This window comes from Myotis lucifugus, unplaced genomic scaffold, assembly GCF_000147115.1.
Source record: "Myotis lucifugus unplaced genomic scaffold, Myoluc2.0 scaffold_1, whole genome shotgun sequence".
NCBI classification, from domain to species: domain Eukaryota; kingdom Metazoa; phylum Chordata; class Mammalia; order Chiroptera; family Vespertilionidae; genus Myotis; species Myotis lucifugus.
In genome coordinates, this window is record NW_005871049.1 from 30766586 (window position 1) to 30792222 (window position 25637).

The following is a 25637-nucleotide window of genomic DNA, read 5'->3' on the forward strand; positions in this document are numbered from 1 at the left end:
CTCCGGCACCGGCTTCATCCAGAAGGACATCTGGAATGATGTTCGGAATAACGTCTAGTCTAATTAGCATATTACCCTTTTATTATTATTGATACCTGTAATACTTACATTGGCAATTTATTTTTTTTCTCTTTATTAAATTAGGATGACATTGGTTAATAGGGTTATATAGGTTTCACGTATACATTTCTATGATACATGATCTGTATAATGCATTGTGTGCCCACCACCCCAAGTCAAATCATCTTCCACCACCATATCTTTGGCCCCCTTTACCCTTTACTACCTCCCCCCACCCTCTTCCCTCTGGTAACCACTATACTGTTGTCTGTGTCTATGAGTTTGTTTTATATCCCACATATGGTGAAAACATATGGTCCTTAGCTTTTTCTGGCTAACTTATTCCTCTTAGTATACTATTCTCAAGGTCCATTCATGATGTTGCAAATGGCAGTATTTCAGCATTTCATCTTTTTATGGCTGAGGAGTATTCCATTGTATGTTTTTGTACTGCATCTTCTTTACCCAATCATCTATCAAAGGACACTTTGGTTGTTTCTATGTCTTGGCTATCAGGAATAATGCTACAGTGAACATAGGGGTGCATATATCTTTGCAAATAAATATTTTTGAGTTTTTCAGGTAGATACCTAGAAGAGGGATTGCTGGGTCTTATGGTAACTCTATAATTAATTTTTGAAGAAGCACCATACTGTTTTCCATAATGGCTCTACCAGTTTACGTTCCCACCAGCAGTGAATGAGGGTTTCTTTTTCTCTACAACCTCTCCAACACTTGTTATTACTTGTATTGTTAATAATAGCCTTTCTAACAGGTGTGAGGTGGTATCTCAGTGTAGTTTTGATTTGTATTTGCCTAATAGCTAGTGAAGCTGAGCACCTCCTCATACATCTGTTGGCCACTTGTATGTCTTCTTGGGAGAATTGTCTGTAAATGTCCTCTGCCCATTTTTTAATTAAATTGTTTGTTTGTTTGCTGTTGAGTTGTATGAGTTCTTTACCTATTTGGAATATTAATGACTTATCAGTGCTATTGTTTGCAAATATCTCCCATTTGATTTATTGCTATTTTGTTTTGTTGGTAGTTTCCTTTGCTGTGCAGCTTTTTAGTTTACTATAGTCCCATTCAATTATTTTTGCCTTTGGGGTGAAATTCATAAAATGTTCTCTAAGACCAAGGTGCATAAGTGTAGTACCTATGTTTTCTTCTATGTAATTTATTGTTTCAGATCTTATATTTAGGTCTCTGATTCATTTTGAGTTAATTTTTGTACAGGAGGAAAACTGTAATCTAGTTTCATTCCTTTGCATGTGGATTTCCAATTTTCCAAGCACATTTATTGAAGAGGCTTTCTTTTCTCCATTGTGTGTTTTTGGCTCCTTTGTCAAAAATTATTTGCCCATAGACATGTGGTTCTATTTCTGGGCTTTCAGTTCTGTTTCATTGGTCTGTATATCTGTTTTCGTGCCAGTATCATGCTGTTTTAATTATCATAGCTCTGTAGTATAATTTGAAGTCAGGTAGTGTGATACCGCCAGCTTCGTTCTTTTTTTTCCTTAGGATTATTTTGGGTATTTGTGATCTTTTGTGGCTCCATACAAACCTGATGATTTTTTTTTGTTCTATTTCTTTAAAAATGACATTGGGATTTTGATGGGGATTGCATTAAATCTCTATATTGCTTTGAGTAATTTAAAATTTCATATTTACCTAGTCCCTTTCATGTATAAATCTTAAAATCTTAATATTTATTCATCCAAGATGCTCTGTAAAATGGCTTTAACTCTTTGGAATTTAAAGGTGTGTCTTCTAACAAAAAACTAGTGAAAACCAATTGCCTTCTAGCACAGAGTTCAGCTTCCAACACATACCTTATGAGCTCACAAAGCCATGTTTTTCTCAGAATACAAGACTAACTCTTAGGTACCTGCAATTCAGAATGTACTATTGGTCTCAGCAGTTTCTTGACTCCATGGGGTCTTCCTCAAGTTCTCAACTGTCACACATGTGTTTCTTCTCTTCTTCTTTTGATGGTTGTCTGGCTTTCACATTTTGACAAATCATGAAAAGATCAAACCCAGCCAAAACCTGTCTTTCATTAAAGTTTGCTATGGTTGAAATGTTAAATTTTCTCACATTCATGGATTAAGAGTAAATTATGATCCAAACTGAAAGACGAGTTGGGTTCATCTCTCTCACTCATATCCACATTGCAGATCAGTTCTTTTTTACTCACCACACTGAGTGCCCTCTTGCCTCACTTTCATCTAGGAAGCCTGCTTACCCCTCAAGTGGATTTATAGAAACACAACTTAGTTTGCCTTGTAGCATTCCAACATAATGCCATACCTGCACTAATCACCACTGCTTAATGCCCATGAGATGATGGGTGGTGAGTATTAGATATTAGCGGAGGCTCTTGGCATATAGAGTATTTACTCAAACCCTCACCTGTATGGCTATGTTTAGTCAACCAAATGCAGTCAACAGATCTCAGATTATCAAAGCAGTAAGCAGGCTTGAAGTCAGGGGTTAAAAAATTACAGAGAGGCAAATGAAGGCTCAAAACAGAGTCTCAGAAAGAAGCCAGGTGGATTAGAAGCAGATGGCCTTGGAAACTGTTCCAAGAAGAAATGAGAAAAGGCAGAGCTGGAGATAGTTGAGTGCTAGAGACCATCACCACAGCCATACACCAAATATTTCCAGATTAGACCTCCAGGGGAAAGAAGTTAACATGCAAGAGTCCCCTGCTTTGCTGACCAGTTGTGGAATTTGTCTCAGCTGTTTGTGAGGAAATAGTTGTTTGCTCACCACATTTATGTGACAACAATCCTAAAGTGACTTGAGTCATTGCTGAAAAGGCTAATGTTCATGGGTTGCTTCCTTATGACTTAACAGTACAGGCATGGGAGGAAATGAAGACAATACGTCCTTCGAGTTCCCTATGCCTTCACTAAGTCTTTCTTAATGGATCAGAAAAGAAATGTGCAGCCCAGCTGGAGTGGCTCAGTGGTTGAGCATCTACCTTTGAACCAAGAAGTCATGATTCAATTCCCAGTCAGGGCACATGCCGGGGTTGTGGGCTTGATCTCCAGTAGGGGGTGTACAGGAGACAGCCAATCAATGATTCTTTCTCATCATTGATATTTCTATCTCTCTCCCTCTCCCTTTCTCTCTGAAATTAATAAATATTTTAACTTAAAAAATGTGCAAGTATTCCAAGCTGAGACAAAATTGTATTAAGGCTATGAAAATACAAGTATTTAAATATGAGTCTGCTCTTGCAACTTTTGCCCCTCCCCCCAACCCTACCCCCATATCCTCTGACTGGTTATCTTTCATGGACCCCAATGGATCCTCTCTCCTTTCTTCTCCACCCACCTCTCTTGACCATGGAAGCTGACCTATCTGGACCACAACAGATATCTTCAGGCTCTGGTTGGGTTAGCCCCCAGGGAACCCTGGTAGGTCAGAAAAAAGGAGAAGAGGAATTCAAGATATTAGTCCCCTACCTTCATTCTCATAGGTTTGTCCTGTGTCCAGCCATCAAGAAGTTATTCTCTCAACATGATACTCTCTTCTATGCTCAGGAAGCTGCTTCCTCCTTTGGTCCTTCAGGCTTAGGGTGGTAACAATCTGCTTTACAGCTACAGATAATACATAATCCCTGTGGTTTCCTTATACCCTGATACTAACTTTGGATCTACTCCTGTTGTGGAACCATCCTTGTGTTATCTGATATTTATTGCATCCTTTCTTTCTAGCTGAGACCACAGCATCTTTCTTCTGATTGCCCATATCTATGTAGAAAGATGGCCCAACATCCTAATAATCCACATGTGGCATCATGACCAATTCCTAAAATGCTTTACCCTGAAATCATTAAGATAAATTCCAGATTACTCGAAGGCAAGTTATCAAGCTTGGAAATTATTTTTCCAGATCTACGTTCCCTTTTACTTCTCATTGTTTGCTTTTAGGCTTTTTAAGTAAACTTCAACTTCAGTTCTGATGTTTGGTAAAAGAATCACATTGATGTGAAGGTGGAAAACACGTTTTATGTCATTAGTGGAAGTTCCTTATTTATACATTTTCTGTCAGTGAGAAAATTAACAAATGACACTTAATTGAGCATGATATATGCCTGGCATTTTTCTAAGTGCTTTATATCCATTCTCTCGTCCAATCCTCATGAGAGATCTACAAGGTAGGCTCTATTATTACTGTACAGTATCACCATTTTACACAGGAAGAAACTGAGGCTCAAAGAGGTGAGTAAATTACCCAAAGACACACTGTTGGTTAGTGTTATACTGAGGATTATTGATATATTATGCATTTGAAGTGTGCTTTGCATTTTAAAAAATGTTGCATAACAAAACAGTCCAAAACTTAGTGACTTAAAACAATAATTTTTTTATTAGCTTCTTCCACTTACAAGTCTGTTTGAAGACTAGCTACCACATGTGTATTCTCAGACATTTTTTTCATGTCTATTATGCTAATGAGAATCCAGAACACAGAATACCACAGGGTGAGGGTCAGGGGGGTGGCTCAAGAGGGTCATAGTTTGAATTAGAAGAAGTCAAAATGGAGGTAGGCAGAGGGGTCCAGATTAACGGTAAGGAGGACATGCCCAGCATATGAATCAGGAGTACCTTTAAGAATTGTGCTCTGCACACAGATGGAAAATAAAGGGATAGAAAAAGATATTTCATGAAAATGGAAACCAAAATAAAATCAAGATAGCACTAGGTATACCTGACAAAATAGACTTTAAAACAAGACTATAACAAAAGACAACAAAGGATCCAGCAATTCTACTTCTGGTTATCTGTTTGAAGAAAACCAAAACACTAAATTAAAAAGATATATACATCCATATGTTCATTGCAGCAGTATTTACAATAGCTAAGATACGGAAGCAACCTAAGTGTCCATCAATATAGATGAATAAATAAAGAAGAAGTGGTGCATACGTACAATGAAATATGACTCAGCCATAAAAAATAAAAGAAATTTCCCCATCTGCAACAACATGGTTGGGCCTAGGGAATATTGTGCTGAGTGAAATAAGTCAGACACGGAAAGACAAATGCCATATGATTTCACTTATATATGGAATCTAAAAAACAAAGTAAATGAACAAGCTGACCAAAAACAGACCCATAGATACAGAGAACATTTGGGCGGTTGCTAGATGAAAGGGGGTTGGGGAGATAGATAAAAACATGAAGGGATTAAGAAGTACAAATTGGTAGTTACAGAATAGTCATGGGGATGTGAAGAACAGCATAGTGAATATAGTCAATAATATTCTAATACGTGTGGTGTCAGATTGGTACTAGATTTATTGGGGTGATCACTTCATAAGAGATAAATGTCTAATCACTGGGTTGTATACTTGAAATTAATATTGTACATCAACTGTAATTGAAAAATTATTAAAATTGTTAGAAGGAAAAGACAAAAATAAAGAATTGTGCTCTGCTCTTCAAAGCTGGACGCCTTTCCTTGGTCATGTAACCTACAGCATAGAATGAGCACGGGTTGGGGTCCGAAGAAGGAGGACAGGACATCACACCGTTGAGAAAGGCATGGCCTCCGCAGACCCTCACTGAGCTGTATGTTCAAGTTGCAGATGGAAAAGCCATAGCCAGTTTTCCCCTCCAAAACATTAAACTGATACCGTGCTACATTCAACTTGTGTCTGTTTTATTCAAAGTAGGAATGATCATTTATGAAAAAAGTTTTTGAGACATTTCATTTTTAAAAACTAAGATCTGAATCAACATCTTCTCCAATAGGAGGTCTCAAAGGACAGTAGAACACTATTACAAACTCAAACAAACCAGGCATGACTTTAAATCACATAATTACAACAAAGTTATTTAGCATTGACATTTTTGTATTTCACAGTGAAAACCAGATTAAATTAATGAAAATACATGTTGTAGGACATTAAAGCAAAATATATACCTTCTTCATCTAAAATCTTGGTTCAAACATTTATTTTCATTTTACAGTATGTGTAAATTTCAAACTAGTTTCACGTTTCTTAACCAGGTTTCCCCCCACTCTAGATGGTACACATTTTAAAATATTTTATTTTATCAACCTGCTGTGTTTCTCAGGTTCTATGTAGGAATGATTACATATTGAAATAGATGGAATAAGTCCTTCAGGACAATTTACATTCCAGAAGAGTGAGTGTATATAATTGACAGAAATGGAGTAACAATAGCTAACTCTAATTTATCCACTGCAACCGGCAACAGAGGAAGATAGTTCATTAAGACTGGAAGTACTTATTACCTGATAATCTTGATCTTCTCACTAAACTAAATATTTCATTGCAAGTGGGTCCTCTGCCCTTTTACTTTCATGTTATTGAATGTCTATTGCATGGGTTTGGAATATGTTATTCATATAATGAACATTTATAGAACACTTTCCGAAGGCAAAGCTCTGTCAGGTGTCAGAGGGTACAACAATTGGGTCCATCACTTGGGTGAACCTGGAACTGCAGGAGGGAGACAGGCAACCCCAGTTATTTGTAATTAGAAGTCCCTGACTCTCAAGATAGAGATGTAATTGTCGCCTACTCTTGCCAATTTTATGGCTTGTGGAAGTTCAAAACACCGTAGGATTTCTTCCATTTCCTCCCACACCTTCTGGGCTCCTGGTCCTGCACCTGCTGCTTCTGTGCTGCACTGAGTGGACTCAGATGTAAATGCAGCATCTCTTTAAGCTCACATTTAAAATTTCATATTCACATACGTGAGCCAAGTAAACTTCACAGGAAATGGTGTGAAAAGAAAGAGATGAGAGATCAGGAATGCCCACAATATATATAAGCTAAGAGGTCAAACAACCCAGGGAGACAGGCATGTGCACCAGTAACCATCAGGGCCACCACACCATTATGGAATTTCATCAGATTTGCCTCGTCCTTGCCTCTCCCCACCTCACATCTCTCCCCAACTCACCTCCACTTCTTGCAGAGCAATAGGAGGTCTGAATTATTTTTCTTCTAATAGACAGGGCAGCATTTCTCTCCTCTGAAATCTTGGAATCATCTGACAATAAGATATTTCCAATAGAGAATTCTCTCCCTGAAAGAAATTCTTGTGCAAACTAGAAATAATATTTTAAAAATATTCCCCCTCTTATCATATACCCCTAATTCAAGGCATGAATAAAAAGGGAAATAATATATTCTATTATTAGTGATGGCTAACAGTAGCAAGATTTATTGATTATATATGTATATGAATATTTATGAATATACGAATATGTATAATTGTAGGACATGTGATGATTTTTTAATACTATTTGGTAATAAAGCCATTTTAGAGTAACAAACGGTATTGCTTAAAAAGACTAATGTAATTTTTAAACTGATGATGATGAATCTCAAGTCAATGGTTAGACCCAGAATCTTATAATAATTTTGCTTAAGTAAATTACAGGGACTAACAGCTGCCTCAAAATCTCCAGCAAGAATACCCCAGGTATGGATGTAATTTGTCTTAAAGCAGAGGAATGATAAAGTACCAATGTTTCAATCTGGAACAAAGCTGCAAAGTCAGAAAGAGTAAATAACGGATGCGACACTGGGTGATGCCAGTCATGTATCTTCTGCCTCAGTTCTAATTAACTTGGTCTAAGAAACTCAGGCTATAAAGTCTATAAATAAACCAAAGGGGTCAGGCCACATGTAAGGAATACTCACCAAAAATTATGAGTACTATTGGAAAACCCTCCTTCGACTGATGCTAATGCAATGCTGATACAAGGCAGATACAAACGCTGTCTTCATAAAGGTGATGGCAATCAGGTTGACAGAAACGGCCACCCTACTGAAGGCATGTTAAACAGGAAATTAGCACATTATTTATACCAGCCATCTGAGGTCTTGCTTCATAAATATGATCTAACCACCAAGAATCACCAGGTATTCTAGGAAAATAAATAGCATGAAAGAACTTTGCCTCTCTCTCTTCATCTTGATGAACAAACAGAACTGATCCCACAAGGAAGCCAAGATATCTTAAGAAAGAACAGGACACAGTAAAATTTAAAATAGAATTATGAAAATAAAAATTTTAGTGGATAGTCTGAATAATCAAATGAGGGGGCTAATTATCTCCTGATGGAAGGGAAAGTTTCTATAAAGTTTCTTCGAATGTAGATCACAAAGAAAAAGATGATAAATACAGGGAAAAGATAAAGACTTAAGGGAGATTCATGAGGCCAAGTTTCTTCATCCAGTAGAATTCCATAAGGGGAAAACAAAGATAATGGAGGGGAAGGAAATCATTGAAGGAAATAATAGGAGAAAATTCATCTTTGCTAAAGAAATACAGGCATCCTCAGACAGACATAATTTGGGCAGAATACATGTTAAAAGATTTATAGAGCTCTTCATTAAATCTCAAGATGAAGAGAAAATTCTAAAAGCTTCTAAGAACCAAAATAGGTTACCTAAATCAAGAATCAGATGAACATCTGACATTTCAACAGAAGTATTCAACCCGTGAGGACAATAATACAAATCGTATTTGTGTTTTAGAATAATGTCTGGGTGATATACATCAACCTTTTGGGAGTGCAGGGAAGTAGAAGGGAAGACTCACTTTTTCCTATTGTTTTAATTTTTAAATAATCTTTTATTACCTTTATAGTTAAATTATTTGAAAAGAAAACATCAAGTCTGGCAGCAGTGAATAGAAATCATTTCCAGGAAAAGAGACTAGAGGCTGATAATTCAATTAGAAGGTTATTACAATAGTTTCCAGAAACGGAGGGAGAAAAAGCTATAGCAATAGAAATGAGAGGCCAGACTCACGGAACGTTTTGATAATACTTTTTATGATTTGGTGAATTATGGAAATTAAGACTGCAAGAGAAAGAAATGATAAAGGTGATTTCTAAAACCCCTAGTCTGAATGACTAGGTGTATGATTATGTCATTCAGATAGGAAAAACCAAAAGAGGAATAGATTTATTTTGGATGTTAGGGAAAAGGCGATAGATAATATGTTTATTTTGAGCTGCAGATAGAGAATACACATAAAAGGTCTTGACTGTGAGCTGAAATAGAGGCTGGAGCCCGGGAGGGACGTCAGGTATAGACACAGCTGGGCCATGGGATGAGTGGACAAGGAACAAAGATTGATGGCTGAGCTTTGTGGGAAGCCCTGCATTCAGGGCGGCTAAGAGAAGCCAGTGTCACCTGACAAGGTGTGTTCAGAGTGGAAAAAGAATCTGGAGAGTTCAATGTCACAGCTGAAGAAGGGCATTTTCAGTAAAGAGGAGAAGGGTTTGCCATATCAAAGGACACAAGAAAGAAGAGTAGGGTCAATGGGGAGGAAAGGGGGACATAATACTCTCAACAATAAAGACTTAAAAACAAATAAATTTTAAAAAGAAAATAAAATTTAAAAAAAGAAATGCAAGTTTTGGCCACTGACAATGTCATTGTCTTTGAGAAATTTCAGGTTCATAAATATTTGAATGGTCGAATAATTTTACATAATATATTAAATGGCTCATCAGGTTGTTCCTTTCTTTTTTTCTTTAACTCTTTCTTTCTTTCTTTCTTTCTTTCTTTCTTTCTTTCTTTCTTTCTTTCTTTCTTTCTTTCTTTCTTTTCTCTTTCTTCCTTTCTTCCTTTCTTCCTTTCTTCCTTTCTTTTATTTCTAAAGTTTTACATATGTCTCCTTTTTCCCAGTTGATGCTGCCCCCCCAGCCATTCCCACCTCGGGCAAGCCCCCACCGCCCCAATGTCTGTGTCCATTGGTTATGCTAATATGCATGCATACTCATCAGGTTGTTCTAATATCTTTTCATTACTGAAGTCTTTTAACGTCTTAAGAAAGACCAGGGGAGAAATTTCTTTTCAGGTGACCCATTAACTAGATTTCTGGAGGAAACCTGACGTCAGAGAGTCAGAATGGGTTTCCAGAGTTCCAAGCTGAGGTCAAACTACATATTCAGGAATGCCAAGTCCATGGAGAAGAGTGGGACTGATGCCAGAGTACAGCGACCAAAGCCAACAGTAGTAAGACCAGAGCCCGAGAGAGAAGAGAGACTATGAGTCGGACACAGGGAGCAAAGGTGTCAGTCAGAGGACATTTCAACTGCTGCCACATGTGTTGCAAAATAATTTCCTTTCTTTACCCATTCCTTCTCCATCTTATTAAAGTCGACAGGCAAATGGGTTGTCATCTGATAGTATTTCCCAAGAAGAAAGTTTGAATCATTTATGCTCCCAAGATCTATGACCTATAAAAAAAATCCATATGGAGAAGATGGATACTTTTCTAATGTGCATTATGATGAAAGAGAACCAGTATCTCAAATGGTGTAATAGGGGAGGTGGTTTCCTCACAGTTTTTAGCTCTTTACTGTACATCTTCCATTGAATACATTTTCTCTTCTAAACTTCCCCAGTACATATTGCTAACTTCAGATGTCTGGTTCTAATCATTTACTACCTTTGTGTTGTCATCTTTTCAACCACATGCAGTTTATCTTCCCCTCTGTAGTGTAAGTCACACCATTTGTGCCTTAGTCTCCTTTTAATCCTCTACATGCCTGTAAAATATAAATAGTTCCTTAAAATATAAATAGTTCCTTTCATGCTCATTAACTGTCATTTAATAAATTACCCAAAGATAATGACTACCAAAGATTATTCACAATATTACATCTTTATAAAGATTTTTTATACTTTTAAAAGCATTTTAATGTACATAAGATCTTTTGATTTTTTAAAAATTTTCTTAAATAGAAAAGTTTAATACAATTAATAGATAGGTAAGCTGAGGTTCAAGAAATTCAATTATTTTCCAAAAGATTCAGTATTACAGCTAGAATCCAGATTTCTTTATTCTTAACTGGGTTCTCCTTCTATCAGAACTGCAATTTATATTCTGTAATGATTGAGATTCGGAGAAGTAAACCTACATATCCTAGGCCAGTGGCTCTCATGTGGTGGTGGCAGGGAGAAGGGGTGAGGAACAGTGTTGGAGTGTGTATGAATATACCATTCTCCAAGAAATGGTTGAAAATGTGCAGGGTTATCACATTGTGAGTATCACAATGGATAGAAAATTATGTTTGTGGCATTTAGTGTTCAACATATTGCAGTACTAGATACAGCACAATGAGAATTAACCTGTCCGAATACCAATTGACCACCAATTGGGAAACTCAGCAAATTTAGGCAAACTAAGGGTATTATAGTCACCTCTTCAAATAACTAATACATAATCTTCCCTTATGATATCTATATCAAGAATCTATAAAATAATAATTTAAAACATTTTGCCATTATTCTTGGTTTTGTTTTGATTTTTTTTTGCCATTATTCTTAAAATGAAAGAAAGAAAACATATGAATGGCAAGTGTCCAAAAATTAGTCTTAGGAGGTAACTGAGCAAAAGCAGAAATCCGGGCTCATGTTCTTTCTACATAAAAATACAGCTATTATATCATTGCATAAAAAAAATCACATAAGTAACATGGTGTGTAATGTACGACAAGATTTAATGAACTCCAAGCCTTCAAGTGCCCGTTGAAACTTCACTTAATCAACTGTAATTTTTCAGTCACTCTTTACTTGTCTTAATTCAAAGGAGAGTTAAGTGGAAGTGTCCTGGATCTTTTCTTGAAGTTCAAGCTTTCTGCTCCTCTTCCTTCAAGTATTAGCTTTAATCATGGAATCACCCCAGATCTAGGACTCTCTTCTGCTTCTCAGGGCTTCTACCAAAGACCCCAGATTCTGATGTGCCTCTTCTGTTCGTCCTTTAGCCCAAATGAATCCCCTTTGACCTTTCAGCATCACAAAATGAAAGAAAATGACCTGCTAAGGAACGTTCTTTTTCTCAGATTAAGACAAGCTCTGCAACAAGCTTTCCCCCAAGCCCTGTAACAGGCATAAAGCTGTCTTGTCATTGAAGGTATTAATGAGCCACCCATCTTATTCCCTCCCTTACCTTTCCTGTATTACTTTTGAAAACACTTAGCATAGAAAAAAATTCTCTAGACTTTAGCACTTACAAATTGTCTTTCCTAGAGACATATTTCTTAAAATCATATGCCTTTAGGGTATCTGTTATGTTGTTTAGGTGGAGAATATAAAAGTGAGGGAATATTTCAGGAACAAAAACAAGAGTCCTCACCTATAGTGTTTTAACTATGATGACAAACAAATGTTTGAAACCATAAGTAATAAAATCTTTTCAAATATTGAAGCAATTCTTAGCCCAATTGTCACTTAGCAATTCTAAGAATGTGTTCATTTGTTTGCTGCTCAACTGGTACACTGGAGCAAATTGCTTATCTGTGATGTTTTATAATCTAACATGAATTACTTTGTATTTCCAATTAAATCTCAATTAAGAAACCTTATAATTATCTCAGATCAAGCAGCCAAGGATAGAAATACCTCATGTTGAATCATACTTACAGTAATAATGAGACCCTTAAGGTTTGGCATTTATGTTTACCTCAGATAGGCGTCCAAAAATTGTGATGATTATCCAAACTCTCCAAACATCTTGAGTCTGCAAAATTTGGCTGGCAATCTTGTGGGAACAAACATTTTGGGGTGTTTTTTTTTGCTTTGTTTTGTGTGGGGTTTTCTTGGTTTTTTTTGCAAAAGCCCAGTATGTCTGCTTCAAGTTCTGGCTCAAAGTCAGACTCCAAAGGCAGATGAAAATGAGAGAGAAAATTTTATCTAAATATTTGAAGGCTTTAAAATGGGTGAAGATTCATGGGAAGGAAAAGTTTTTTTTTTCTTTAAAGCCAGTTCAACATAATTTATACCTATTGCTACATTCATGTTGAACCTGTTACTAATGTCATAAATTGGACTCTCTCCCACTTAAAGTGAGAATAACCATTCAAGAAACCTTCTGTGAGATATTTTATATTTTTGGATCCTTTCCCCATTTTAACACACAAGAGTGGCAATACCAAAACAAGCTGTGTTTTTATTTGAATTGTTCTAATATATAGACATTTTAAGTAAACACTTAGGAAGGTATTTACTTAAGAAAGTAGTGTATTAAGTAAGATAAAGAAAAAAATGTGAGTTGAAATGAAATAGGAGTTATTTTGGGTGATGTACATAATTATAAATTATACCTCATATTGAAAGAATAAGAACCGGTCAATTATTCTGAGTAAGTCCACAATCCACTCCCTTTTTCTCTATCTGGAATACAGTCAAATATTTTAAAGCCCTTGCTTTTAAAATGAGAAGGTAAGCAGAAAAAGAGAATCTAAAGATGTAATAGAATGTGAAATTGCTAAAGTCATGACATCCCAAGTTCAAGCCAGATTTGTTTTAAATTTAAATAAAATTACGAAATTAATTTAATTAATTGGCCCTAGACATTTTTTTTTTCAGATTAGCTTATGTTACAGCTCTACCTATACTCATTCTGTTTAGCTTGTTCTCAGTCTCCAGAAAAGAGGCCACCATACAAAGTTGAACATAAAGTAAATCTTGGTTTCAATTAAATTGCGAATTACACTGGGAATATTTTTTGGAATAATTCCAGATCTTTGGAGAGGAAAAAGAAAAATTTCCCTACTCTAAAATCTCTCTTCTGTCTTTGCAACAATCTCCCAATTTTTGGAAGCTATGATTTCATGCTCACATTGTTCGGAACTTAGTACTACCTCCACCCCCACAATAAAATGATTAATCTTTTAAAAAATATATTTAGTATTCGCCAAAACCGGTTTGGCTCAGTGGATAGAGCGTCGGCCTGCGGACTGAAGGGTCCCAGGTTCGATTCCGGTCAAGGGCATGTACCTGGGTTGCGGGCACATCCCCGGTAGGAGATGTGCAGGAGGCAGCTGATCGATGTTTCTCTCTCATCGATGTTTCTAACTCTCTATCTCTCTCCCTTCCTCTCTGTAAAAAATCAATGAAATATATTAAAAAAACCCAACATATTTAAAAAAATATATATATATATATTTAGTATTGAAAGTATTATGTATGTCCCCTTTCTTCCCCCATTGACTCCTTCTAGCCCACTCCCACCCCCACCCCAGAACTTCACCACCATACTGTGTCCATGGGTTATGTATGTGTGTGTGTATGTATATATATATATATATATATACATATATATATATATATATATATATAAAATCTAATGATAGACAAACAGGGTAATTGACCATACCTTCGCTACACCTCCCATTGGCTAATCAGCACGATATGCAAATTAACCGCCAACAAAGATGGCGGTTAATTTGCATACATAGGCGTGAAGCAGCGGAGTGAAGACTGAAGGCGGCTCCGGCCAGAGCAGCGAGGGCTGGAAGGTGGCTCCGGCCGGAGCAGCGAAGACTGAAGGCAGCTCTGGCCGGAGCGAAGGCCTGGGTCCCGGGTGCCGGAGGAAAACCAGTTGCAGCAGCCAGGGGGAGGGAAGGTGTATTACATGAATCTTTTCGTGCAACAGGCCTCTAATATATATATATATTCATTGGTTGATCTCTTCCCACCCACCCACCCACCCACCAAAGCCTTCCCTGAGATTCACAGTCTGTTCTATGCTTCTATATACTAGTACTAGTACTATATACTAGTACTAGTACACAGATTTAGATACGTTTATAATGTGTAATAGAGCTAGCTTCCAGAATAATAACTTGAGATTTAGTTTTTAAACATTTTAATGGCATACCTAGTTTTACTCAATCTTCATAGCAGCTGTGCTATTCCATTTTACAGATGAGGAAAACTGAGGCTGGGAGAAATTAAATAACTTTTCCACAGTTTATCAGCTAGAAATTTATAAAATCTAAGTTCAAACCTAAGTTTTCATATCCCAAGTCATGTTTCACTGTTGCTGTTTAAACTAGGATTCGTTGGAAAACCTAAGGTTCTGCAAAGGACTCTCACAATTTCTCTCCATTGTTAATTTATGTGAAATGCAGCATTCAGTCTCATCACCAAGTGGCTCGAAATTACCTTTGTCATCCTTATTGATTCCCTGTTGATTCTTCTGAATGGAAACCCAGCTGCAACACTCAGATTTGTCATACTTTTTATGAAAGAAACCATATTGTACTCCAAGAATCTTAATGGTACCTGAAGCTTTAAAGGAACATTAATTGTGACACTGTGTCATGACCAGGTCATTCCAATCTCTGTGCTGGAACATGAGCCCTTATGATTTTCTCCTTAGCAGATACTTTAGCTGGTTTCCATGAAGCCTTCGCACAATTACTGAGGATAATAGGCTGCCACTATCAGGTTTCTTCTCAACTTTTCACTTTCACAGGCGGAGTCTCCAAAGATAGATTACAGGCAAGCTTAAAAGATCAGAAAGGCTTTCACATTAGAAGAGTGGGTAATTAAGTTTGATTTGTGTCTGTTACAGTAATTTTGCCTTTCTCCAGGCTTCCTTCTCTGTTTCTGATACACAAAACTGCAGAAAGCTCCTCATGCTCTTCATGTGCTTAGAGATTGTCCTGGTGAGGTTTTTGTCCTGAAATGGCTTTTGGAGTAAAGGGCCATGCTAAAGGGTGACAATTCTATTTCAGCCAGACAGGAGCCTGAGTTCTGGCTAAAGGAACCAGAGCTATTAAAAATGAGTTTCAGTCCTGCTCTAGTTTGTCAATTTTTGACAAACAACAGAAGGTATGTTTGTGTTTACATTCTTCCTTCTCTTTTTGTCTTCCTGATTTACATTTTAATGACTTATTAGCATTGAAAGATGATAAACAAATTCCTCTCTAGCCAAGAAACAATGTGGGTATTGTTAACAAAACTTCCCCAAAAAGTGTGGGAAGGAGAAACTTTATTGAGACATACAGTTTGCAACCCAGGGAGATGCAGCCTCTGGTAGAAACAGAGTGTGCTCCACTGAGACAAAGGGGAGGCTCTTTTATAAAGTTTCCACCCAAGGATCCAATTTGGTCTATTTTATGCAAATGAGGTTTCCAAATCATGCAGTTCTGATTGGTTTGTATAGATGTAAATGAGGATATAATTGTGCAGTTCTGATTGGATGGGACAGGTCCATTGGTCTAAAGACCAAACCAGGAACTTCCTTATAGTGGTTAGTACAGGAGGTGGGAAGCTTAGTGTGTGGCTTTTCCCACCATGCAGCGTGCATGAGAGGCCTCAGTCAGCACCAGCCACTAGACTCTAGTTCTGAGTTTGGGCCCAATTAACCACAAGAGGTCTATTCCAACAGATATATTTCTTCTGGGTTCACAGTATTGCACATTTTACTATATCTCCAATGACCCTCTGAGCCTCTCCCTGAACAGAAAGAGTTTCCAAGAGGCGGAGAGAGAAAATTGCTTGTTGCTGGAATGATAAAGGGCCATTTTGCACCATAACATTATTGAATTAAGGAGTTTTTTATCTGGCATTGCTCCTCACCCCACCCTCGCCTTCGTCTCCCATTACATTTTTGTGAAAGGAATCTAGATATACTTTAAATTGGTTGACTTATCTTGGAAACTGTAGTTTGTTTCAGAATTCCTCAGGGGCAAAGTTGCTTGCACGGCCTCACTAATAATAAGTACAGTTTGTTTCAATGAAATTTATACTAAAACAACAACAACAACAACAAACAAACAAAATAATGGAAACTGTGGTATAAACATGCTACAATGTTTATGCAGATATGTTGACTCATTGTAACTTAGGACTCAATAAACTGAGCAGTTCATTCCTTAATTCAGCAGGACTTAAGAAGGAGATAAATACCCAGGGAGGGAAACTACATTCCTTCTTCATCCACTTTTATACTATTTAGGTTATTATATTTTTTCCCTTATTTTGGCTGTTCTCTCATATGTGAATTATTTAGACAACAGCTATTTTAGCAACAAAATGCAGACTCCTATCTTAGAAAAAGTCCTCTTTTCATTGTCTTGTTAGTTGTGATACAAATTTTCTTGTAAATGAAAAAACCTGGGAATTTAATTTTTGTGAATTTTACTCTCACACACATTTTATAGTATATATTGTCTTTAAAGAAATAGAAGCTATTTGATTACCCAATTCACTTGCTGCAAAATGTTAAAACGCGACCCTTTAATCAACAGATTTTATTGAGCAACTACTATGTGTAGACACTCCTCAGAGTGCCTGGAATACAGCAATGAACAAAACACAAACATTTCTGCACTCTGGAGCTGACATTTCAATTATAAGGGTGAGGGGGAAATGGTGGTGGATATACAATATGCTCAAATTCTTTTTTTTTTTTCTTTTTTTTTAAAATATATTTTATTGATTTTTTACAGAGAGGAAGGGAGAGGGATAGAGAGTTGGAAACATCAATGAGAGAGAAACATCAACCAGCTGCCTCTTGCACACCTCCTACTGGGGATGTGCCCGCAACCAAGGTACATGCCCTTGACCAGAATCGAACCTGGAACCTTTCAGTCCCCAGGCCAACGCTCTATCCACTGAGCCAAACCGGTTTGGCAATGCTCAAATTCTTAAGCTCATAAAACTATCACACTCACCCACATGTACACAGATACACGCACCTTTAAGATTTTACTGTTATTATCCATATTTTACAAATGAGAAAACTGGGGCACAGAGAGAATGAATATTGTGTCCAACCTCACACAGGTTGTCCATGACAAGGCCAGGATTCTTCCCAGGCGGTTTGGCTCTGGAGTCCGTGCTCTTATACTGAATAAAGCTGTCATTGCCCGATGAACCACCACTGTGTCAGGTTTTTGGTGACATAGAATTCCGAAGCAGTTTATTCAGTGCTCTCACCTGAGAAACTAGTGTTTTACCTAACTCAACACTTCCCATGGAACATAATCCAGCAGTTTCTATAAATAAAGGGAAATAAACCCATGACTGTGTAAAGCTAATTCTTTTTATTTGCTTTATAGATGGAAAAATTGGGCAGAAACCAGCCTTGGGTAAGAAACTTTCACATCTCAGAAAAGTCTGGACTTATATAACAGCCTCCCAACTTGCATCATTACCCCAGACGTGGCCTGGCCGGGACTCTGGCTACAGCCTTGGAATTTATTAGCAATACAGGGTGGTCATTTTTTTCTCATCTGGAAAACACAGAGATAATAATACCTTTGGGGGTTCTTTTGCATGTCAAATAAGATTTCATAGGTTTTAATTAAATAGGAAAGCGAAAGAACTTTGTACTCTGCACAAGGGGAGGTGAATGCCTTCAATGCATCCTGAACGTATGCATGAAGTCAGACGGGCAAATGCAGCTCCACTGTTCCTCCTGCTTCAGGACCCAGCAGCGCCAGGACCCTGTCCAGAAAGCCTCCACCTGCCCCCTCCACTCACCTGCCCCCTCCACTCACCTGCCCCTTCGGACCTCTTACACCTACCATTTCCACATCATGTAATTACACAGTATTTTGTTCTAAGATTTTGTGCTGCATCTACTGAGATAGAGTCTAAATCCTCGTGAGCTGGCACTATCTCCAGAAACTAGTACTAAAGAGCCTCTGAAGCTGTCAGCTAGGACTCTGTTCCCAGCTCTACCATTTACCAGCCATGTGACACAGAGAAAGTCACTTACTCTGTCTGTCTGTGCCTCATCTTCCTCATTTGTAAAATAGAGATGATAGTATTGTTGAGAGGAATACAAACATTAATAGATGAAAAAGTGATCAAGCCCGGCCAGTGTTGCCCAGTGGCTGAGTGTCAACCTATGAACCAGGAGGTCACAGTTCCATTCCCGGTCAGGGAACATGCCTGGGGTTGTGGGCTCGATCCCCAGTAGAAGACGTTCAGAAGGCAGCAAATCAATGATTCTCTCTCATCACTGATGTTTCTATCTCCCTCTCCCTCTCCCTTTCTTTCTATAAAATCAACAAAAACATTAAAAAAAAAGAAAAGAAAAAGTGATCATGATGACATCTGATTCACAGTAGGGACTATGTAATTTTTTTTATTCTTCTTCTTTATAAGATCTTCCTTCTCTACATAGTCTTCTCTCCAATGTCCAGGGGCTATAGTTGAGTTTAGCTGAACAAACTAGGCAAGATGTGCTACTAAATGGAACATCTAGTTTAATGTAGAAACCATAATTTCAGAAGTTTCCTTACTCTGCCTCTGCTGCTGTAATGAGAAATAGACATTTCTACAACTCTAATGGGCTCAATGAGGTGAACTAAAGCCTTAATTTTATTCATCATTGTATATGGAATCTACTACACCCTGTCCCACGAGCCTGAGTCATTATTGGAAGGATGCCTTCCCAACATCCGGCGAGCTGGGGAAAGCGAGCTGGGGAAAGGTACCCACCTTCCAGGACACCATTGGCCCCTCCCACCTCTCAAGCAGCCTTGACAAATAGAAAATAGACTGCTGAAGTCTCACAAACTCGGAGTTCTACTCAGGCATGTTAGTGTCTTTGGGAAAACTCCACCCTCATATAGAGAGAAGGCAAGCTCCATGGGGGAAGAAATTATTCCAGTCTCGTTTACTCACTAAAATTTTATTGAGTAAATTAATGAAATCAGTATCAATCTATCTATTCACAGTAGTCCTCCCTTATCCACAATTTCAACTTTCATGGTTTTAGTTAATTACCCATGTCAACCTCAGTCTGAAAATATTAAATGGAAAGTTTTAGAAATAAACAATTCATATATTAAAATTGTGCGCCATTCTGTGTAGTGTGATGAAGTCTCTCGAGTCCCACTCCATCCAGCCCCAGATGTGACTCATCCCTTTGTCCGGCGTCTCCACTCTTTAGTCACCTAGTAGCCATGTTGGTTATCAGATTGACTGTGGAGATATCATAGTGCTTGTGTTCAGGTCACCCTTAGTTTCCTGAATAATGGTCCCAAAGTGCAAGAGTAGTGATGCTGGCAATTCAGATATGCCAGAGAAGAGCCCGAAAGAGCTTCCTTTAATTCAGGGGTGGGGAACGCCTCGCCTTGGGCCATGTAAGACCCACAAAATCATTTGGTCTGGCCCTGTCAAGGCATTTGGGGTGAGTTAATTAAATGTTTGACCAAATACAGCAGGCTAGTTTTTAAACTGATAATCTTTTATGGCCCTCGAATGATGTTATAAATATCCAAATGGCCCTTGGCAGAAAAACGTTTCCCCACCCTTGCTTTACATGAAAAGGTGAAAGTCCTCAGTTGTTCTATTTTATCATCAGTTATTATTGCTAATCTCTTACTGTGCCTAATTTATAAATTAAAATTTATCATAGATATGTATGTAATGGAAAAAGCAGTATATATAGGATTCAGTATATCTGTGATTTTGGACACCCACTGGGTGTCTTGGAATGCATCCCCCATGTATAAGGGGAGACTACTGTACAGCAACAATCATTGCTGTATGTATCACCTTTCAATTTTTACTGCCTGAGTACCGGAAACAAATTTCTTTATTTCTATAGCAAGGAAAATATCACAAAATATGCTATTCCAAATATCATTGATTAACCATGTGTATATTTATGCATATGTTTTAATTTTATAAATCAGAAGCTGAAGGATATTTCCTGCATTATTTTTTCTCATTAATATATACTGATTATAAGACTATTTGAAGTTTAGTTCTATGTCTATGTTATTGCTATCCTGCAATGTTATCAAGATATGAACATGCTTTATTCATTCATCTTGACAAACATTTTCAGTATTGCTGTGTGCCCAGTATTATGCTAGACCCTGTGGATATCAAGGGAAATAAATGCAGCCCCTGCCTTGAGTAGTATAGTATGCAGAGTAGCACAGGGTACTAATGAGGTTGAGGTTAATATGAATGTTAATCACACATCCATAGGTGCATCCTTTAATAGGAAACTGCTCAGGGCCTACTTGCAGGATGTTTGAGGATGAGACAGTGAGCATGTCTTTCTAAATAAAATAAGACAAAGAAATATTTTCTTTAATTTCTTATTCTAATTTAAAATATAAACTATGATTGTATGACTTTTAAAATCATCTAGAAGTAGTAAAATCTCTTAATGAATTGTGAAATCAAGAGTACGTTTTTTTCTGACTGGCTTATTTCACTTAGCATAATAGTCTCCAGGTCCATCCATGCTGTTCGCAAAGGGTAATAGATCCTTTTTTTCTGACAGCCACATAGTATCCATGGTGTAAATGTACCACAGTTTTTTTATCCACTCATCTACTGATGGGCACTTGGGCTGTTTCCAGATCTTATCTATTGCAAATAGCACTGCTATGAGCACAGGGGTGCATATATTCTTTCTGATTGGTGTTTCAGGATTCTTAGGATATATTCTCAGAAGTGGGATCACTGGGTCAAAAGGCAGTTCCATTTTTAATTGTTTGAGGAAATTTCCTACTGTTTTCTACAGTGGCTACCCCAGTCTGCATTCCCACCAGCAGTGTACTAGGGTTCCTTTTTCTCCACATCCTCGCCAGCACTTGTTTGTTGATTTACTAATGGTACCCATTCTGACATGTGTGAGGTGGCACCTCATTGTAGTTTTAATTTGTATCTCCCTGATAATTGGTGATGTTGAGCATTTTTTCATATTCTATTGGCCATCTGTATGTTCTCTTTGGAAAAGTGTCTATTTTGGACCTTTGCCCATTTTTAATTGGATTATCTTCCTGGTCTTGAGTTGTATGAGTTCTTTGTATATTTTGGAAATTAACCCCTTATTGGATGTATCATTGGTGAATAAGTTCTCTTTTCATAGGTTCTCTTTTCATTTTATTGATCGTTTCTTTTGCTGTGCAGAAGCTTTTTAGCTTGATGTAGTCACATTTGTTTATTTTTCCTTTGTTTCCTTTGCCCTAAGAGATGTATTGATGAAAATACTGCTACGTGAGATGTCTGAGATTTTACTGCCTATGTTTACTTTTAGGATTTTTATGGTTTTGTGACTTACATTTAAGTCTTTTATCCATTTTGAGTTTATTCTTATGTATGGTATATGTTGTGCTATCACATGATCTCACTTAAATGTGGAATCTAATGAACAAAATAAACTAACAAAATAGGTCTAGAGGCATGGATACATGGAACAGAATAAAAGATCTCAGTGTGGAGGGAGGAGGAGGGGACAGGAAGAGATTAACCAAAGATCATGTATACATATATTCATAATCCATGGACCTAATAGTGTGAGGAAGCCCTGGGGTGCGAAGGGGGTTGAGTGGAGGGGGGCAAAAAGGGGGAATGTTGGGGGACATCTGTAATACTAACAACAATCAAAAAGAGTAAGTTTTATACTTATTTCTATTATTGGCATTTGTGGAAAATGTCACATTCCTTTTTGCTGGGAGCCAGTCCATCCTTGCTGCTTGACACAGTCACTGCAGGGAAGAAACATCTGCACAGCATATGTTTCAAGGGACTTAGCGTATATGGCATACTGTTCTTAATATGTTTGCTCACCTTCTTGGCGCTATGTGTTTTAACCAAGGTCACCTCTCTGAGAAAGGTTGTTTCCCCAGGTAGGAATTTTCCCCTGAAGTTAGGGAGGGAATAAAACCCCTTAACTAAGTGCCAGGCGGGTAGTTAATCACTTTAACTATGAACAATCATGCTTAAGCTACATAATTTTTACTACCTGAAATGGAGATAAGAACCTTTGGAATAGAGATTGATAGGATTGGAATCAACTGGTATAAATACAGATGTAACAAGACAATGAGACAGAACCTAGAAACAGAACCTAGTGAGAGAACCTGGCTGAAGAACCTAGAGACAGAACCTAGACACAGAACCTTGCAACAGAACCTGGCTGAAGAACCTAGAGACAGGACTTGTCTGGAACTTGGCTGGAGATCCTAGAAAGAACTTGGCTGGAGATCCAGGCTAGAGATCCTGGCTAGGCTGCTGATCAACTGAACGCTGTCTCCGTGTCATTCCATTCTTCGCCGACTCCGTCCACACCTTTGGGGACCCCTGAACCTGCTGGGGTTGGACCCCAACGTCTGGCACACAAGAGCCAGCGGAGAGGGAACGCAGCGGTGGTGAAGGCAGGAGGGCGAGGATATTGGAAATGGCTACTCCCCAGTCGGTTTTCACTTTTGCCATCTGCATTTTAATGATAACGGAATTAATTCTGGCCTTCAAAAGCAACTATGATATCTTAGGCTTGCCAAAATCTGCATCGGAGCGCCAAATCAAGAAGGCCTTTCACAAATTGGCCATGAAGTACCATCCTGACAAAAATAAGAGCCCTGATGCAGAAGCAAAATTCAGGGAGATTGCCGAAGCCTATGAAACACTGTCAGATGCTAATAGGCGAAAAGAGTATGACTCTCTTGGACACAGTGCTTTCACTAATGGCAAAGGACAAAGAGGTAGTGGAAGTCCATTCGAGCAGTCATTTAACTTCAATTTCGATGACACTCGGTCTAAGAAGCACTTTGAAAATCACTTCCAGACACGCCAGGATGGCTCTAGTAGACAGAGGCATCGCTTCCAGGAGTTTTCTTTTGGAGGGGGACTGTTTGATGACGTGTTTGAAGACATGGAGAAGAAGTTCTCTTTCAGTGGCTTTGACCCCACTGGCCGGCACCCTGAGAATAGATTCCATGGATCTAGCAAGCACTGCAGGATTGTCACTCAGCGCAGAGGAAACATGGTCACTACATACACTGACTGTTCAGGATAGTAGTTCATGTTCTTTGTTCTCACAAAGCCCAGCTAGTTGACTGTTCTTCAATATCTATGATGCAAAACAGTTTTCTGTGAACTATTTTGACAAGTGCATGATTTCACTTAACTTGATACAGCTGTTAAATATATTTAAATTGTTTTTGACAAATTAACGTTCAGTTAGTAGGGAAATTGTTAATTATTAATTTCTCTGATTATTAAAGGGTCTTGAAAAAGAAAACAGAGATGTAATTTTGCCTGGTCTTTTTTCTCCACCTGTGGCCAGTTTTATTACCAGGAAAGGAATGAGTTTGCCTGATTTATATTTAAAGGTTAAACTCTTAAATTTATTTTAACCAAACCACGGACTTGGGGACAGCTGAAATCCCTTGACTGAAGAGGCCAGCAACCTTCTACAGGAACAAGGCTCCTTTGTGCGCTTCATCCACTATGTTTATAGCTATGCTTACTGTCATTGCTTGCCAGTCTTCTTCCGAGTCTTAAACAGCCCAATCTGAGAGGTGGCCACTGATTTGCATGCGCTATCATTTAAAAAATAAAAAAGGGGGAATTTGCCGGAAGCCGGTCCATCCTTGCTGCTTGACACAGTCGCTGCAGGAAAGAAACATCTGCACAGCATATGTTTCAAGGGACATGGCATATATAGCATATTGTTCTTAATATGTTTGCTCTCCTTAGCGCCATGTGTTTTAACCAAGGTCACCTCTCCGAGAAAGGTTGTTTCCCCAGGTGGGGAATTTTCCCTGAGGTTAGGGAGGGGATACAACCCTTTAACTAAGTGCCAGGTGGGTAGTTAATCACTTTAACTACAAACAATCACGCTTAAGCTACATAATCTTTACTCCCTGGAATGGAGGTAAGAAACGCCCTAACCTTTGCAATAGAAATTGACAGGATTAAAATCGACTGGTATAAATACAAATGTAACAAGACAATAAACATCAGATCCTGATCAGTTCCTAACCAGAACTTGGCCAGAACTTGGCTAGAGGTCCTGACTAGGCTGCTGACCAACTGAAGGCTGTCTCCGTGTCATTCCTTCTTTGCCGACTCTGTCCACACCTTTGGGGACCCCTGGACCTGCTGGGGTTGGACCCCAGCACCTTTTTATATCCTATTTTATTTAGAAAATTCCAAGGGCATTCTCTGGAAAAGCTCACTGATTTGGTAGGTAATCTTATCAGTCATCCCACCCGAAAAGAAAAAAGGCTCTCATCCTTGCTAATCCAGCTAATCTTGTTCTCTGAGTCATCCCCAGGGGGTGGAGGGCAAGAGTGATTTCACACTTGGGGAGCTGTTAGGGCATACATATGCCTTTAAATGACCATCACTCAGAGGCCAGCATTATCTGGATAAAAACAAGTCTGATTTCTGAGATTCCACTACTCTAGTCCTTGGACAATTAGGCAGATCCTCTCAGCCCATGAGAAGAAAGTAAATAGTAGTTTCCAGAAACAACCCAAGTTTCGGCTGAAACTATTTTCCCCAGGAGCTTTATTTCCCCCATCCTCTCTGGCTTCCAAAATTCAAATTCCTTATCTAGTCTCCCTCTAAAGCCTGAGTCCCCAGCTATGGATGACTAATTCCCTTACTTTCTTGTAACTGAATTCAAGATAATTCCATTTCTTTTTCTCTTTTGCTTCTTCTAGCTAATGTGTAGCAGGTTATATACAAACTAATGCTCAGCTTCCTCACTGTTTCAGTCTGAGCCTTTTGTTAATCCTGTTTCCACATCTGCCCTAGGTCCATTCCATATGTACTAGGTTGCACTATTCTTCCCGTCTCAAAGACGATATTGTTATAATGACCAGTATTCATTTATAATGGCAAAACAAGGTTATATAATATGCATTTTCTACATTCAAGAAGAATAGTTTCTATTCATATATGATTATTGTGGGGAAGATGGAATGATCCTTCATACAGCAATTTTACATGAGCTAGTTATTTCAAATTAGTTAAAATAAGTGCTAGGAAGATGCACTTA

At 38.1% G+C, this 25637-nt stretch overlaps 1 protein-coding gene and 1 pseudogene across 3 annotated transcripts in view; both read left to right on the forward strand.

The window, feature by feature from the left end:
- The window catches only part of PALLD (palladin, cytoskeletal associated protein), a 383511-nt gene that overhangs the window by 16501 nt on the left and 341373 nt on the right, over positions 1-25637 (forward strand). The window lies entirely within an intron of this gene.
- Positions 23001-23978, forward strand: LOC102421507 (annotated as a pseudogene).